Genomic DNA, 17596 nt, shown 5'->3' on the forward strand with positions numbered 1-17596 from the left:
AAGTGAAATCAGGGAAAGCAATGAATACCCAGTGTTTATACAAAAGCTCTTGACTTCAATGATGTTTCTGCAAGCTTTGATTTTCAAACTCATTGGTGGGTGCCATCTTTCAATTTTCTGTCCATTTACCGAGACCATGCATAGATTCCGTTCAGGTTCAATAGCAGATGCTGCCACGACGTCCAAGTAGACTCCTTCTTCCAATCAGTGAACCCCTCCTCAGGCCCCAACGAGAGCCACAAAGGCCTTCTCCTCCCCCATAGAAACCAGCTCCTGCCACTCCTCCCCCATAGAAACCAGCTCCTGCCACTCCAGTACCACTAACGGCACATGGAGTGTTACCTCCGACAGTAACTGGTTCACCAGTAGCAGAGAGGATGGGTCCTGGGATGGTCAGAACGGTGGGTGGTGGCTGGACCACAACTTCTGCGGGTGGGATCTGGTTGATGCAGGAAGGGACGACTCCAGCCAGGGTGCCAAGATTTTTAGAAGTTTGAGCCACTGCAGGAGCATAACCATAGCCAAGACCGTAACCATGAGCTAAGCCCAGACCTCCGTACCCAGAACCGAGACCGTAACCATGAGCTAAGCCTAGACCTCCATACCCATAGCCAAGGCCATCAGCTAAACCTCCGTATCCACAGCCGAGACCTCCCCAGTTGGGCCCTGCAGATCCAAAGCCGACTCTGGGAGTGGAGGCAACAGATGGGACGGCAAACTCTGGGCCACAGGAGCCAGGCATGTTTTGATGGAGGTGAATCTGAAATTGGATTGAAAGAAAGCAATAAAGGCAAGGTCCAGAAACAAATGGCAGATGAAAGAGAATAATCAACTGCTGAGTATGAATATGTACTTGATGCTCAGAATTTGTCCTCCTACTTGTTCAGTGATCATGTATACTAGATCACATTAGCCTAGTTCCTATTTCTTAGTCTAAATTAGCTCACAGGCAAAGCATAATGTTCACAGCACCATAGAAAAGGGAGGGTCTAAACTGAAATACAAAGTCAGAAGTCGGGTCCTCATGGTCAACAGGTCAGATTTTCATGCGGGATAATTTTACTGCTCCTTTTTCTCAATAGAACATAATCATTCAGGATGTTGTTTGTGAGGGATGCTCTTGATTGATCCTGCCTTGAGCAAGGGGTTGGGCTAGATCAGGGGTAGGGAACCTGCGGCTCTCCAGATGTTCAGGAACTACAATTCCCATCAGCCCCTACCAGCATGGCCAATTGGGAATTGTAGTTCCTGAACATCTGGAGAGCCGCAGGTTCCCTACCCCTGGGCTAGATGGCTTGCATGGCCCCTTCTCACTCTGTGATTTTGGGATCTACATCCAGAAATATGATCTCCGCCTCCATAAAAATCCGGACAAACTGATGCAGGGAAATTGATTTTGCCCGCCACACACCCTGTGATAAATTGGAAGAGCAGACTCAAAGGGTAGAAATAATGAAATATGGCACAGCCAATGGGCATCATTAAGGGAAGATTATGTAAAGGTGTTACACCAGCCTCAGCTTGAGTTAGCCACAGAGTTTTCTGGCTTAGCCTTCCTTTGTTAAAAATATGGGTTTGGAAATTGTTATTGGACACAAAAGAAGAGTAGGCTTTTGTACCCTGGTGCTCTTCACAGTTACCTGCTCTTCCTCTCCCCTCAACAGATACCTTGTGAGGTAGGTGGGGCTCAGAAATTTCAGTTGGCATACAGTTTCAACTGGCATACAGTTACCTGCTCTTCCTCTCCCCTCAACAGATACCTTGTGAGGTAGATGGGGCTCAGAAATTTCAGAAACAATTGTGACTAGCCCAAAGTCACCCAGCAGGCTTCATGTGGAGGAGTGGGGAAACAACCCTGACTCTCCAGACGAGAGCAAATTGCTCTTAAGCACTTTTGCCCTAATAGGACTGGAAAGAAATCCTAAACCCCTTTTTACCTCCTTCATGTTGTCCTGTTGAGGTTGTGGTTAACTACATAGACCTGTAGACCTAAGGAGTCTGTTAGACAGCAGGGTCTAGTTGTCGAGAGCAGCAGACTCTTAATCTGGACAACTGGATTTGATTCCCTAGTACTCCAAATGAAGCCTGCTAGATGATACTGGCACGGTCACAGTTCTCTCAGAACTCTCTCAGTGTACCATTGGGCAAACAATTGCAAAGTGCCTTCAAACATCTCCTGCCTTGAAAACCCTATGGGGTAGCCATAAATTATCTGTGATTTGAAAAAAACTTTCACATTACATGTTTGAGCATGAATTGGGTTGGCAAAATCCCCCAAAGCATCTTAGGTTGAGGGAAGCATGCAAACTACCCACTCATGCCAGACTGGAGCTCAGTTCAGGCAACGATAAAAATAGAATGGTATGAGCCAAAGGAGAATAGGAATGTGGAAACATATCTGGTTCACCAGATAAAAGTCCACTGTTCATGTGGAGGAATGGAGAATCAAACCTGGTTCTCCAGATTAGAATCCACCTGCTCTTAATCACTACACCATACTGAGTTTGATGGGAAGTGTATTTGACACAGGAGCTCAGTAAAAGCATGGAAAAGCAAGGCATGGGGATCTGGAGGTCCAAATTCCAGAAGGATATTAGGAAGAGGAGAATCTGAGAAGCGTTCCTGCTGGAGGTAACCCTTTCTATGCAGTATTATCAGTAGATATTTTTTTAAAAGAAATATGTGTCCCAGCATGGGATTACTTACCTGCTTCTTGAAGAAGGAGAAGTGCAGAGAAGGAGAGTCGGGCAAAGCTGTTGGAAAATCTCAGGATGCTCTGGGTTTTTATACAGTTTTGAAAGCGTCTTAACTGTTTCAAAGACACCCCCTCAGGCCTAGTTTTTTTAATTACCGACAAAACAAGTTCCTTGCAGGATATTGAACTCAAATTATTTTAAACAGCATACTGAGTCAGGCATAGAATTTAGCAGTCATCAGGTTCCGAGATAAGATGAAAAACTTGCTGGGAATGCCATGCACATTTGAGATGACACCCAACTTTGCCCAGATCAGAACATGATGATAATTGGGAGATTTTGTACAAGCAAAGGCTTTTTAGTGTGGGGTCTTTAGGAGGATCTAAACTCACTCAAACACTGACTAGCCAGGGGAGACCTGCCAATGCAGCCATGGTGCTATTATATAAAACAGCAATGAACAGTTAAAAACAAGGATTCTGGAAATCGGATCCCAACATATGTTGCACATCAGACTCTCAGTATACACTCAGATGCTGCTACACATGCTATTGATGAAAATTCCAAATGTTCTAGAAACTCCTCTTTGTTAACTGGATTGGGATTGGATATTACAGGGCACTGCCTGGAGGAGAGCCTATGCCCAGCTAGCGATGGAGGCGGCCTGTAGAGAATAGAGCCTGTACAATCTCTGTATGCATGGGCTGCATCACCCTTCCATTATTTAGCTGAGCTGCAGTCGGGCCCTCTCCCTCCCCCCCCCCACTTGGCTCTGGCATATAAATAAGCTCTAAATATATCAGATTTTAAGCCTCCCTCTGGTTTTGACTTATTCCCGTAAGAAATAATAGGGTTCATAAATAAATCCTGTGTATATAGCTTTTCCCAATTTTGACTGTTTACATACTCTAACTGCATCCATGATCAAACTTTACCAACAAATCCTTAACCTTCTGTTGGTGTTGTCATTGGGTCAGTCATTTTGCCATTAAGAATCTTCCTGTAGCTACCATATTTCTCAATAGATGGTCTTGTTTTTTTCCTAGGATTTCTCCCATCGGTCCAAGCTTCAGTTTCTGTTCACTATTATACTTCATAATATTATATATTTATTATATAATTACTGCACTACTTTTTTTCATCATTCCTATTACCCATCTCCTCCCAATTATGACTGTATGACTATAGCCTGTGCTGACATTTCATTTTATTTTATGATTTTACATTTTATGTTTTTATTACTATTAATTGTTTCCTGATTGCTTACTAGACCTATATGACAATCATTAAGTGCTGTACCTTATGATTCTTGACAAATGTATTTTCTTTTATGTACACTGAGAGCATATGCACCGGAGACAAATTCCTTGTGTGTCCAATCACACTTGGCCAATAAAGATTCTATTCTATTCTATTCTATTCTATTCTATTCTATTCTATTCTATTCTATTCTATTCTATTCTATTCTAAACTACAGATCGTTAGCTAAATTTGCATCATAGCTGAGCAGCTCTACCATATACTAATGACAGATTGGTTCACTTGTATACAGTATCAGATGGTTGTCCCTTATGTTGACATTTACCAAAGTAGTGGACTGGATGAAAGAAGCTCGAGTCAACGAAGAAATATGGGAGAAGAGGCTAAAGAGAATGAACTTACTGCTGTTTGTGTGACAAAACTATGAAGAAGAAGCAATGTGGGGAGGGAGAAAAGGGGGGGGAAGTATTGTTTGAAAATATATGAAGAAGAAAATTACTATAAACTGTAAAATTCAAATGATACAATAAAAAATAAATTTAAATTTTTTTAAAAAAGAAGACATTTACCAAAGTACACAAGATATCTTTATAGGGTTTCTCTCAGTTTGGATTTGTGTTTTATTTTGAAGGATCAAATTGCCAAGTCACTTGATAGAAAGGTTCTTTCACTTGAACTCCACTAATGGCTCATAGGATTCAATCAGCAAACTTTTTGATACCCTGATTCCCGAAGTACACCCTTATATGCTCAAAGACGGTTAGTTATGCAGATGTCTACCTTTATAATTTACAAAAACTGAAATCATGTCAGAGGTTTGAATTCCATTTTTTTTAGCCTGACCCACTCCCAAGATATTATTTCACCTTTTTAAGTCTATGAAGCAGCTTAAACAACTCTCTATCCCACTTGGAAGATTACTTTATACCTTTGCAATGTCCAAATTGCTTATTCAACTGGGTGTCTACGGATTTTTAAATCTCCTCCATTTCTTCATCACAGTTTTTTGATCCTCCCCACAATAAGCTGTTTCCTTAGATCACAATCACATTGTCTGAGGCACTGTTTTCCAGATTTCTTCCCTCTTCTTCTCTTTACCCGAACCAAATATTCCCAAGTGCAGAAGAGTGAGAACATTTTTTTCTATAAAAATTGATAACAGGTCACATTTCTTTTGAGGAGCTTGCTTCATCCTCTTTGAAATCTAACTCTTTTCCTATCCCCCTCCCCCCCCCAAACCTCTTATCAACCATTTTTTTTGAATTATAACAAAGATATCATTGGGGAACAATAGTGAACTGGTCATGAAAAATGGAACAAAACCTTTGACAATATGTCATCTTTAAGACTGCTGTCCAGCATAACTGAGATAAATTTAGCTTCAACCATCTTTTAAATTGGGCTCTGCCGTCTGCATTACTGGTGTTGGATTACTCAGAGTGAAATTTCCAGTAGCCAAAGTCACTAAAGCTCTGCCTCTGGGTTCTTCATTTCAATCCTATTCTCTTAGGCTCATTCCGCACATGCAGAATAATGCACTTTCAAACTGCTTTCAGTGCTCTTTGAAGCTGTGCGGAATGGCAAAATCCACTTGCAAACAGTTGTGAAAGTGGTTTGAAAATGCATTATTTTGCGTGTGCGGAAGGAGCCTACATTATTTGTAATTTATTATCTTATTGGATATTAACTTTTAAAGGGAATTTATTTGTCTGAGTTAAAATTTTACACTGAGTAAGATTCTTAACTATACCAGGAAAAGTTTCTAGGGATTATTGTAATGCTAAAGTGAGCAAGAGTTACAAAACGGAACGAAATGCCACTTCATTTATAATTACAGCATGAGAGATTTCTCTATGTGCAGGACAGAATGCACAGAACCAGGAAAAGGTGTAATGCACTTCTATTGAGTATCGTGATAGAAGGTATCATCTAAGTATCCTTCCTCCAAACTCTAGGGCCGTTTCTGCATGGGCCAAAAACGGCGGCCGGGGGGCGGTAAAAACGCCGCCCCCAGGCCGCCGTTCGCACAGGTGGCACTGCTGAAACGCAGCGGCGCCGACCTGGCTGCCCTTCCCCTCCCTCAGAGTGGCATCAGGCCATCCTAAAAATCAACCCTTTAAAGGGTTGTTTTTGAGGGAACAGCGTCTTCCCGGCGGTCACGAACAGCGCCGCCGAGACATACCACACTATTTCCCCTTCCCTCTCCCGCCTTACCTCTCGCATTTCGCCATGCATCCTGCTGGCCTCCTAGAGTCCCTCCTAAGCTGTCCTCCGACCCCTGGAATTGAGAGGGCAGCATCAGGCAGGACTTAGGAGGTAACAGGACGACAACATTCTTTCTTGATGAGGTAAGTCGGGAAGGGGGAAGAACCCGTGCGCAGACGCCTCTCCCTCGGAAGCCTCTGCTGGGGACTGGCTCGCCAACTAGCGTGCTGACGGCCTCCTCCTGCCCTTGACGGCAGAATTCTTGCCGGTGTGAAGCGGCATGAAGGCCCATCGCGGAAGCTTGGCCCTGGGTGAATTTTCACCTGGAAGCACACAAATTCAATCCATTCAGTTTATGCCAATATCTTTGATCATGACTTATGTATTTCTAGTTTAGGCCTTCATTCACATAATTCAGATAAACACCTGCTTCATACAGATCCACGCATGGTCATACTGGCATAGCTGAAGAAGGTGAGAGAAGCTGTGGAATAAAGGATGGTCTTTGGGTGGGAGTTCAGTTCACCAGTACTTCTCCCAAATGTATCTTGCGGGTGGATGCTACTCAGGCATATCTGCATGAAAGGAAACTATTTCAGATTATACTAATTTTGTATAATAGCCTAGAGATTCATTCAGTGTTTAATTTGAAAATGGTGTTTGCTGATAATGGTGTTTTCTTATACTCAACAGAACAAAGTGAGCTGATTAAGTTGCTTTGAGGTCATGCCAAGAATACAAGATATGCATCAGGCTTCTTCCTATGATGTCCTCTTGTGACACAGAATTGTCACCATGAGAAGTGCTACTGAGTTATCAACAGAATGACAAATGTGGTTTCAAAGAATTCAGAAATAATGTGGGGCTGAAATTTAACAAGATTTTCCCACGTGAATTTGGGTCGGCATCTTTTTGCAAATATTTCGCACATTATGTTCCACTGTCTAGTACTCTGTAATGGAGACCTAATGGGTGGGATGAACCCCTCTTGGAGTCCTATTTCAAGCTCTTTGGGATTCCCTTAATAATCCCTGAATTTCCTTCACAAAGGCTCATTCCGCACATGCAGAATATTTTATTTATTTATTTATTTTATTCGATTTTTATACCGCCCCATTGCTTTCAGTGCTCTTTGAAGCTGTGCGGAATAGCAAAATCCGCTTGCAAACAGTTGTGAAAGTGGTTTGAAAATGCATTATTTTGCGTGTGTGGAAGGGGCCAATGTGTCAAGCTTTCCTCCACATTTTCTTTTTTGAAGAAACTCTATGCCATCTAATCCCAGGTATTTTATGTAATGTGTGCCCATTGTATAAATCATTATTTCACTGAACCTGGACAACATTCAGAATTAAGCCACAGATGTCATTCACAAGGGATAGATACAAATAGATAGCACTTAAAATGGTGCAGTGGTTAAGATGGACTCTAATCTAGAGAACCAGGTCTGATTCCTCGCTCCTCCACATGAGTGGCAGAGTCTTATCTGGTGAATCAGATTTGTTTCCCCCTCCTACACATTCCTGCTGGGTGAAGTTGGGCCAGTCATGGTTCTCTCTGAACTCTCTCAACCCCACCTACCTCAGAAGGGGGCTGTTGTGGGGAGAGAAAGGGAAGGAGTTTGTAAGCCAATTTGAGTCTCCTTACAGAAGAGAAGGGGGGGATAAATCTAAACACTTGTTCTTATCTTCTTGTTGGTCTTAAATGTACAGGGATGCAAAAATTGGGTCTTAGATGGTGTAATGAAGGTATCATTGTGCCATTATGCTTGCTGGAAGATAACTCACTAGAAGGACAACCATTTTGGTCTTTTGACATGGCCTGGTTAGGTCATAAACAATGAAACTCCGTTGTCCCTTAAAAAAGCTATTAAAAAAGCTATAAAACTGTGTTTATGTTTCCATGTGTTTATGTTTCCATGTTTCCACAGCCTTTTGGGGGCCCATAAAATTGAACACACAGAAGCAAAATTAATCAAGCCTGGATGCAATTACCAGGAGGGCCTCTTGGAGCCACCTTGAAAGTCTGGTGCCTGTATCTTCAAAAATGTGCAGTCTGCTTACACACTGAGAAATTTCCCATTAGCTACAATGGAGCCAAGGCACTGTAGAGCAAAGAATCTGGGCAAATTTCTTGGGGTGCCTGTCAGGGACCCTGGATACTGGCTACTGGCACCACAATTTCAGTGTCTCATCCGGAGACTGTCCTGATGATACCGCTTGAGTTTGGTGAAGTTTGGTTTAGGGGTGCCAACATTATGGACCCTCAAAGGGGTAGCCCTCATCTCCTGTAAGCTCCCATTGGAAATGGGGGATGGGGCACCCACTTTGGGGGTCCATAACATTGCCCCCCAAACCAAACTTCACCAAACCTAAGTGACATCATCAGGATCGATCCTGGATAGGACCCTAAAAGGCACTGCTGCTGCCGATTTTTTTTTGATAAATTCCCAAATGCTTTAGATTCAGGCCACAGATCAGGGGATTCAGAATTAACACTGATCTCCAAACCTACTGCCAACATCAGGCAATCTCTCACAAGATCTGAAATAGTTAAGAAGCCTTTAAATACTGATAAAATAATTGGACACTTTAATGTGTAACAAACTGAGACCATTTTAATAGAATCTTCTTATGAACAGAAAGATCTTTAGTAGCCCAAGAAACTTCATGACCCCGGCCACGCATTTATAGCGACGGAGTCTGGTGAAGTGGAAAAGAAAGAAAAGGGGAAGCAAATGGTTCGAACATGTGTCATTGCACAATGATTGCAAGGGAGGGGAGGGGCAAGGGGCCCCTCACTCCCCTCCCTCTCTCCCATTCCCTTGCATGGCAACCCGGCCGGTCCCTCCCTAACGTTCCCCTTCCTTTTAGCAGGTGCGTTGGGCCATTATTGCGGTTGGCTTCGGTCCTGTCCCTTTCATTCCCTTCTCCAGTTTGGGAGATTACCTGTCAGCAGAAAAACGCACTGATAGATTTTTATATATATAGATGGCATGATTCATTCAGAGTCCTTGTGAGAATTGATTAGAAAAGTTCAGACAAACATCAAGAGAACTTTGGCCCAGACTACACAGCCTAGTTCATACAGTAAGCCAGGCCAGTCTGGGGAAAACGCCAAGCAGAGATAAGACAAAACAACAGGTGTGAATACAAACCCTTAGCATTCCAATCCCCTCTTCACAAGATGTGGACATTGTGCAGCTTGCCAGTATTCAAGGGTAACACAAGAATTTGTCCATCCCCATTAGAATTATAAAGTAAATTTAAAATATTTTTCCTCATGTTACTTACGTGAATGTGTATATGTTATAATATGCTCATGTCAAAAAATTTATGTGGGAATGACTTGCTGCGAGATTAAATGAATTTTGAAACACGTGTCATGCATACGTACATCTCGAACTGATACAACTTTGTCTCAACATTTCATTGAGTGTGGGCATTCTTTATGTGACTTTAAAATTTGCATGTTGAACACCTTTAAGAGGAAACATTTATTGAAAAAGGATTTTTTTTATACATAAACTAAAAGTGATTCTGAAGAATGGGGGTTGAACCATGATGTTGATTTCACATGTTTCTTGTGAGATACATACATTTTACAAAGAGCTATGTATTTTGTTTCATTATTGAATACACCTGTGCTGAGTCAGTGAGTAGAAATATCTGTCTGGTGTTATGTCAATACAGCACTGTTAATTCAAGTATAGACTGCAGAGGAGGTAGTGCGGGAGTAACAAAAGAATGATTTAAGTTTTTAAATTGCTTCTTGTTTTGAACAGATGTTTTGAAGTACCTTTTCTTTTATTATACTTTTATTATACTTTTATTATACTTAAACAAACATATAGGGGCAAAAAATCCAAACTTCACATACATGCTACAGGGATCAGTGTTATCAGTCACAGACCAGGAAAGGGATTTGGGCGTCTTAGTGGATAGTTCCATGGGAATGTCAACTCAATGCATGGCAGCTGTGAAAAAGGCAAACTCTATGCTGGGGATAATTAGGAAAGGAGTTGATAATAAAACTGCAAGGATTGTCTTGCCCTTATATAAAAGCAGTGAAGATGCGACCCCGCGCCAGGAGTACTAGTTCTGTTCTGGTAGCCCACATCTCCAAAAGGATGTCGAAGAGATAGAAAAAAGAATGCAGAGGAAGAACTAGCGAGGATGATTGAAGGACAGGAGCACCTTCCTTATGAGGCAGGCTGTGATTTGGGACTCTTTAGTTTGGAGAGGAGACGTCTGAGGGGGGATATGATTGAAGTCTATAAAATTATGCATGGGGTAGAGAATGTTGACAGAGAGAAATTTTTATCTACTTTCTCACAATACTAGAACTTGAGGGGCATTCATTGAAAATGCTGGGGGGAAGGAGTAGGACTAATAAAAGGAAACACTTCTTCATAGCGTGTAGTTAATTATTTGGAATATGCTACCACAGGAAGTGGTGATGGCCACTAACCTGGATAGCTTTAAAGGGCTTGGACAGATTTATGGAGGAGAATCCAATCCATGGCTGCAATCTTGATCCTCCTTGATCTCAGATTGCAAATGCCTTAGCAGACCAGGTGCTCAGGAGCAGCAGCAGCAGCAGCAGGCCATTGCTTTCACCTCCTGCATGTGAGCTCCCAAAGGCACCTGGTGGGCCACTGCGAGTAGCAGAATGCTGGACTAGATTGACTCTGGTCTGATCCAGCAGGCTAGTTCTTATGTTCTTATGTTCTTATATTCCTATATTGATACTATTTATAGACCTCACAAGTTGTAAGCAGGAAATACAGTCCATCACTGAAGAATTCTTCACGAAAATGCGACTTACAAACTGCAGACTGCGTTTTGTTTGGAGCCATGAAAACAACTTTGATAACAGACTATTTATAACTCATGTAGTGAGCCAATTAAATCTTACAACTTTTGTGCATTCTAAAATAATTTGTTCTCTTTACATTACTTATACTCTTTTAAAGGAATTATTACCTTTAAAGGTCAGACGGCATTCCGTTTGAGATTAAATGATATTCTTTTTGGTTGGCAATAGGCCACCATTTTTTGTAAATGTTACATTTATACACGCTGTCTCCCTGGCCCGTCCCACTGACCTTGTCCCCGTCGTCGGCCTGCTGGCCGTCGAAGCCCCACCCACGCTGTCCTCCGACCCCTGGAGGTTGGAGGGCAGCATTAAATGAACTTTGGCGGCCAGCAAAGGCGATAAGCAGGACAAGTGAGTGGGACGGGCCAGGGAGAAGAGGCGGCTCCGTGCGGAGCCGCCTGCGCGTTCTTACAGCCCTCCACTGCAAACGCTCGCATGTAGGTAAATACGAACGGCGTATACGCTCTTGGTAGATTTCTGTAGGGTGTAGGAAGTGACAAGGAGAATACGTGCGGAAACGGCCTAAGATAAGCAACTAGGATTACCTTAGTCTTTTTGTGCATTTACTGCTTTTGATACAGCTGATACGAGGGTGTGTGTGTTTTCCTGCAGTTTCCTGTTCAAAAGAGAAGTGTTCAGCTGCAAAGTGTCTTCAGCCACAACAACCAAATCAAAAATCTAAGGCTGATTCCACATGGGCCAAAAACAGCAGTGTGAAAATGGTGTGAAAATGGTGTAAAAGGGTTTAAAACGGTGTAAATGGGTTTATACTGTTTTCACACCATTTTCACACCGCTGTTTTTGGCCCATGCGGAATCAGCCTAAATGATTTTCTAAACTGCTTTATGAACTTGCTAAAGACAGAGCCAATTCTGAGCATGCTGAGAAAGGAAACCAAGACACAAATGCTAGAATGCAGTTAGAACTTTAATGAAAATGGGAAAGAAGTCAGGAAAAGACAACTACAGGAGAATCAGAAATGAATGTAATGAAACATAAAATCCAAGTAGAACACTTCGTTGGTTTTGAAGGGGTCAGAGAAATAAGTGAAATCGGGGAAAGCGATGGATACCCAGTGTTTATACAAAAGCTCTTGACTTCAATGATGTTTCTGCAAGCTTTGATTTTCAAACTCATGGGTGGGTCTCATCTTTCAATTTTCTGTCCATTTACCGTGCATAGATTCTGTTCAGGTTCAATAGCAGATGCTGCCACGACGTCCAAGTAGACTCCTTCTTCCAATCAGTGAACCCCTCCTCTGGCCCCAACGAGAGCCACAAAGGCCTCCTGCTCCCCCATAGAAACCAGCTCCTGCCACTCCAGTACCACTGACGGCACATGGAGTGTTACCTCCGACAGTAACTGGTTCGCCAGTGGCAGAGAGGATGGGTCCTGGGATGGTCAGAACGGTGGGTGGTGGCTGGACCACGACTTCTGCTGGTGTGGAATCTGGTTGATGCAGGAAGGGATGACTCCAGACAGGAGTGCCAAGACTTCCAGAGAACAGGCCTTTGAGCCACTGTAGGACCGCAGAACCATAGCCCGGAGACCACATAACCGTGAGCCTAAGCCCAGACCTCCGTACTCCAAGAGCCGAGACCAACCATGAGCTGCCCAGACTCGTATCCAGAGGGGACCATAACCATGAGCTAAGCCCAGACTTCCGTATCCAGAGCCGAGACCATAACCATGAGCTAAGCCCAGACCTCCGTATCCACAGCCGAGACCTCCCCAGTTGGGCCCTGCAGATCCAAAGCCAACTCTGGGAGTGGAGGCAACAGATGGGACGGCAAACTCTGGGCCACAGGAGCCAGGCATGTTTTGATGGAGGTGAATCTGAAATTGGATTGAAAGAAAGCAATTAAGGCAAGGTCCAGAAAGCAGTGGTGGATAAAAGAGAGCAATTAATTGATGAGTATGAGGATGTGGCATAGTACTTAATGCTTAGAATTCGGACTTGAGTCTTCTTGCTCTCCTACTTGTTCAGTGACCAAATATACTAGATCACACTGGGATCGTTCCTGTTTCTTTATTTAAACTAGCTCACAGGCAAAGCATACTGTTCACAACATCATAGAAAAGAGAGGGTTTAAATTGAAATACAAAGTCAGATACCAGGTCCTCGTAGTCATCAGGTCAGATTTTCATGTGGGATAATTCCACTGTTCTCAATAAAACATAATCATTCAGCTTATTAAGTGAATCGACTTATTGTTAGGATGTTGTTTGTGAGGGATGCTCTTGGCTGATCGTGCCTTGAGCAAGAGGTTGGGCTAGATGGCTTGCATGGTCCCTTCCAACTCTATGATTCTGTGATCTAGATCCAGAAATATGATCTGAGGCTCCATAAAAATCTGGACAAACTGATGCAAGGGAATTGATCCCCCCGCCCAATGCCCTTCATAAATTGTAGGAGCAGATTCAAAGGGTGGAAATAATATTTTTAAATAATATGAGTTCATGAAATTACAATGGGATACAAAGGAAGAGTTTTTTTTCTCAACCTTTATGGAGTCTCAAAGTGGTGTACAGTTACCTGTTCTTCCTCTCCCCACAACAGACACCTTGTGAGGTAGGTTGGGCTTAGAGATTTCAGAGACAATTGTGACTAGCCCAAAGTCACCCAGCAGGCAACATGCGGAGGGGTGGGGAAACAGTCAAGAGCAAACTACTCTTAAGCACTTTTGCCCTTATTTTCAAACAGGACTGGAGAGAAATCCTGAACCCCTTTTTTGCCTCCTTCATGTTGTTCTGTTGAGGTTGTGGTTAACTCCATAGACCTGATGTCAGACAGCATGGTCTAGTTGATGAGAGTGGCAGACTTTAAATTGGAAAAATGGATTTGATTCCCAAATCTTCCACAAGAAGCCTGCTAGATGACATTGGCATAGTCACAGTTCTCTTAGAACACTCTCAGCATACAAACTGTCAAACGGTGGCAAAGTGCACTAAATATCTCCTGCCTTGAAAATCCCGTGGGGTAGCCATAAGTCAGCTGTGACTTGAAAATACACACATATTGGACATTACACACATATTGGACATTTGGCGAGATTGGCCGCGGATTTACTGCCCCCCCAACGAGGCTGCCATTTCCATTCTGGCAGGGCCGTGATTTTGTTTTGGGTCCGGCCTTTTCCCCTCCCGGCCTTTTTCTGATCAGGCGCTGTTCTTTTGTTTGATGTTCTGCTGTTTCATTTTTGTTTTATTCATTTTAATGTAATTGCTGATACATCTTGTTTTAATGGGGTTCGTCTATGGTTATATGTTGCAGCACTGGTTATTGCCGAACCTGTGAACGGCCTCAAGCCCTTCGGGGGTGAGGCGGTCTATAAATATAATCAATCAATCAATCAATCAATCAATCAATCAATCAATCAATCAATCAATCAATCAATTACATGTCTGAGCATGAACTGGATTGGCAAAATCCCCAGAAGCATCTTAGGGCGAGGGAAGCATGCAAACTACCCACTCATGCCTGATTGATCCTCAGTTCTGGCAATGATCAACACAGAATGGTATGAGCTAAAGGGGATGATGGGCACCATCTCTGCAGGATCTAACAAACTGAGCTTTCCATCTCAAAAGTTTATACTTCCCAAATCTTGTTGAGGTCTGAAAAAAACCTCCTGGATGAAACTGTTCTACAGCAGACCAACATGGCTAACCTTGGAAATGATTTTTTTCCAAGATGATGAGGTTGACGGGAAGCACCTCTCACACAGAAGCTTACTAAGAGAAGAAGAAGAGTTTGGATTTATATCCCCCCTTTCTCTCCTGCAGGAGACTCAAAGGGGCTTACAATCTCCTTGCCCTTCCCCCCTCACAACAAACACCCTGTGAGGTAGTTGGGGCTGAGAGAGCTCCGAGAAGCTGTGACTAGCCCAAGGTCACCCAGCTGGCGTGTGTGGGAGTGCACAGGCTAATCTGAATTCCCCAGATAAGCCTCCACAGCTCAGGTGGCGGAGCGGGGAATCAAACCCGGTTCCTCCAGATTCGATACATGAGCTCTTAACCTCCTATGCCACTGCATGGAGAAGCAAGGTGTGGGTATCTGGAACTCCAAATTCCAGAAGGATATTAGAAAGAGGAGAATCTGAGAAGCGTTCCTGTTGGCGGTAACCTTTTCTATGTAGCAATACCAGTAGAGGTTTTTTTTAAAGAAATGTGTGTCCCGGCATGGAATTACTTACCTGCTTCTGGAAGAAGGAGAAGTGCAGAGAAGGAGAGACAGGTGAAGTTGTTAGAAAATCTCAGGATGCTCTGGGTTTTTATACAGTTTGGAAAGCGTCCTTAGTGGTTCAAAGACACCCCTTTGGGCGCAGTCTGTTAATTACCTACAAAACAAGTTCCTTGCAGGATATTGGACTCAAATTATTTTAATCAGTACACTGAGTCAGGCACAGAATCCAGCAGTCGTCAGTTTCTCAGATAAGATGAAAATCCTGCTGGGAATATTATGCACATTTGAGATGACACAAAATTTTGCCCAAATCAGAACTTCATGATAATTTGGAGATTTCATACAAGAAATCCGTTTGAGGTGTACAGTCTTTAGGAAAAGCCAAACCCACTCAAACACTGACTGGCCAGGGGTGACCTGCCAACCCTGCCATGAAGAGTCCTGTTAACTCCTGTTAACTCAACAAACATATTTAATAAGTATGCACATTACATAATAATGCAGTGAGCAGTTAAAAACATAGGCCCCTTCCGCACAGCCCAAATATGACGCCTCAGGGACGGCAAAAATGCCATCCCTAAGGCGCCATTCGCACAGGCAGCGCTGCTGAAACACAGCAGCGCCAACCTGGCTTCCCTCCACCTCCCCCAGGGCGGCGTCAGACTGCCCCAAAAAACCTCCCTCCTGGAGGGAGGTTTTTGAAAAACAGCGTGTTCCCGCCAGCGCGGTGCGAATGGCATCACCGGGAACAGGCTCTTTTCCCCATCGTCCCCACCTCACCTCGTCGTCCTGCATCGCTCTGCCAGACTGCTGAGACCCTCCCTCGCTGTCCTCCGACCTCTGGAGGTCAGGAGCAGAGGCAGTAGCAGCGTACATGGGTGCTTTTAGTTGTCCAGCAGGGCAACGCAGGAAGACGAGGTGAGTGTCAGCCTCTGCGGGGGCCGCTCACACGCTCCCGTGCAAACGGCCCCCACCCCTCCACCGGCAGGATTCCTGCCGGTGCAGGGGCGCCCTTTCTGCAGTGCGGAAAGGGCTAAGGACTCTGGAAATCAGATTCCAACATATATTGCACAACAAACCCCAAGTATACACTCATATGCTGTTACACATGCTATTGATGAAAATACCAAATGTCCAAGAAACTTATTGTGATTTTGCCCTTGTTGCCTTCCACAGTGGTCAGTAAAATAACATTTGAACACACATATTCAGCAATGGATGTAAAAATGCAACCCATTTTTTTTTGCCTTGTGCAATTGCTAAAGGTTTGAGAAGTGGGCATAAGGCCTTTTTCTACTGTAGTTGTGGAGAAAACTGGACCTATGAAAATTCATTTAAACCTGGTATTGGTCAGTCTCTCAAAATATGTGTAACATCAAGTGTTAAATATCATGAGCTCAGTCGTATACACGTTCTGAGGTACTAAATGCAACTTCTGGTTGGGAGTTTTACACCAGCTGTTGAATAATCTTTTATCAACTTCTATAGAAAAAAAGATCCCCATTTTTCTAGATTTGGGAATATTTGGTTCTGTAAAGAGATAAACAGGAGGGACATCTGGAAAACAGTGCCTCAGACAATGTGATTGCGATCTAAGGAAACAGGTTATTTAGGGAAAGATCAAAAAGCTGTGATGACTAAATGGAGGAGATTGAAAATCAGTTGACACCCAGTTGAATAAGCAATTTAGACATTACAAAGCTATAAAGTAATCTTCCAAGCGGTATGCAGAGTTGTTTAAGCTGCTTCGTGGACTTAAAAAAGGTGAAATAATATCTCAGAAGTGAGTCAAGCTAAAGAAAATGGAGTACAAACCTCTGATATGATTTCAGTTTTTGCAAATTAAAAAGCTAAACATCTGCACACTGTTATTGTTCATCTTCATCTTTGAGCATATAAGGGTGTACTTTTTAGGGCATCAAAAAGTCTGCTTTTGGTAAAGTATGATCATGGATGTAGTTAGAGCAGGTAAACAGTTACAATTGGGAAAAGCTATGTACACAGGATCTATTTGTGAACCCTCTTATTGTTTATGGGAATGTCAAAACCAGAGGGAGGCTTAAACTCCAAGATATTTGGAGGTTATTTATATGCCAGAGCCAAGTGGGGGGAAGGGTCCAACTGGAGCTTAGCAAAATAATGGAAGGATGAGGCAGCCCATGAAGATGGAGCGTGTACAGGCTCCCCCATCTCTCCCAGGCTGCCCACTGCTAGCTGAGCTGAGGGGCCACCTCTGCTCAGTGCTCTTGAGTCTTGGGTTTCAATCTTGGTTCAATTACTAAACAGAATCATATGGTTAAGCTTAGCTTAGCCCAGTGGCTCTCCACCTGTGGGTCGAGACTCCTTTGGGGGTCGAACAACCCTTTCACAGGGG

Source organism: Sphaerodactylus townsendi, linkage group LG01 (genome assembly GCF_021028975.2).
Source record: "Sphaerodactylus townsendi isolate TG3544 linkage group LG01, MPM_Stown_v2.3, whole genome shotgun sequence".
Taxonomy (NCBI): Eukaryota; Metazoa; Chordata; class Lepidosauria; order Squamata; family Sphaerodactylidae; genus Sphaerodactylus; species Sphaerodactylus townsendi.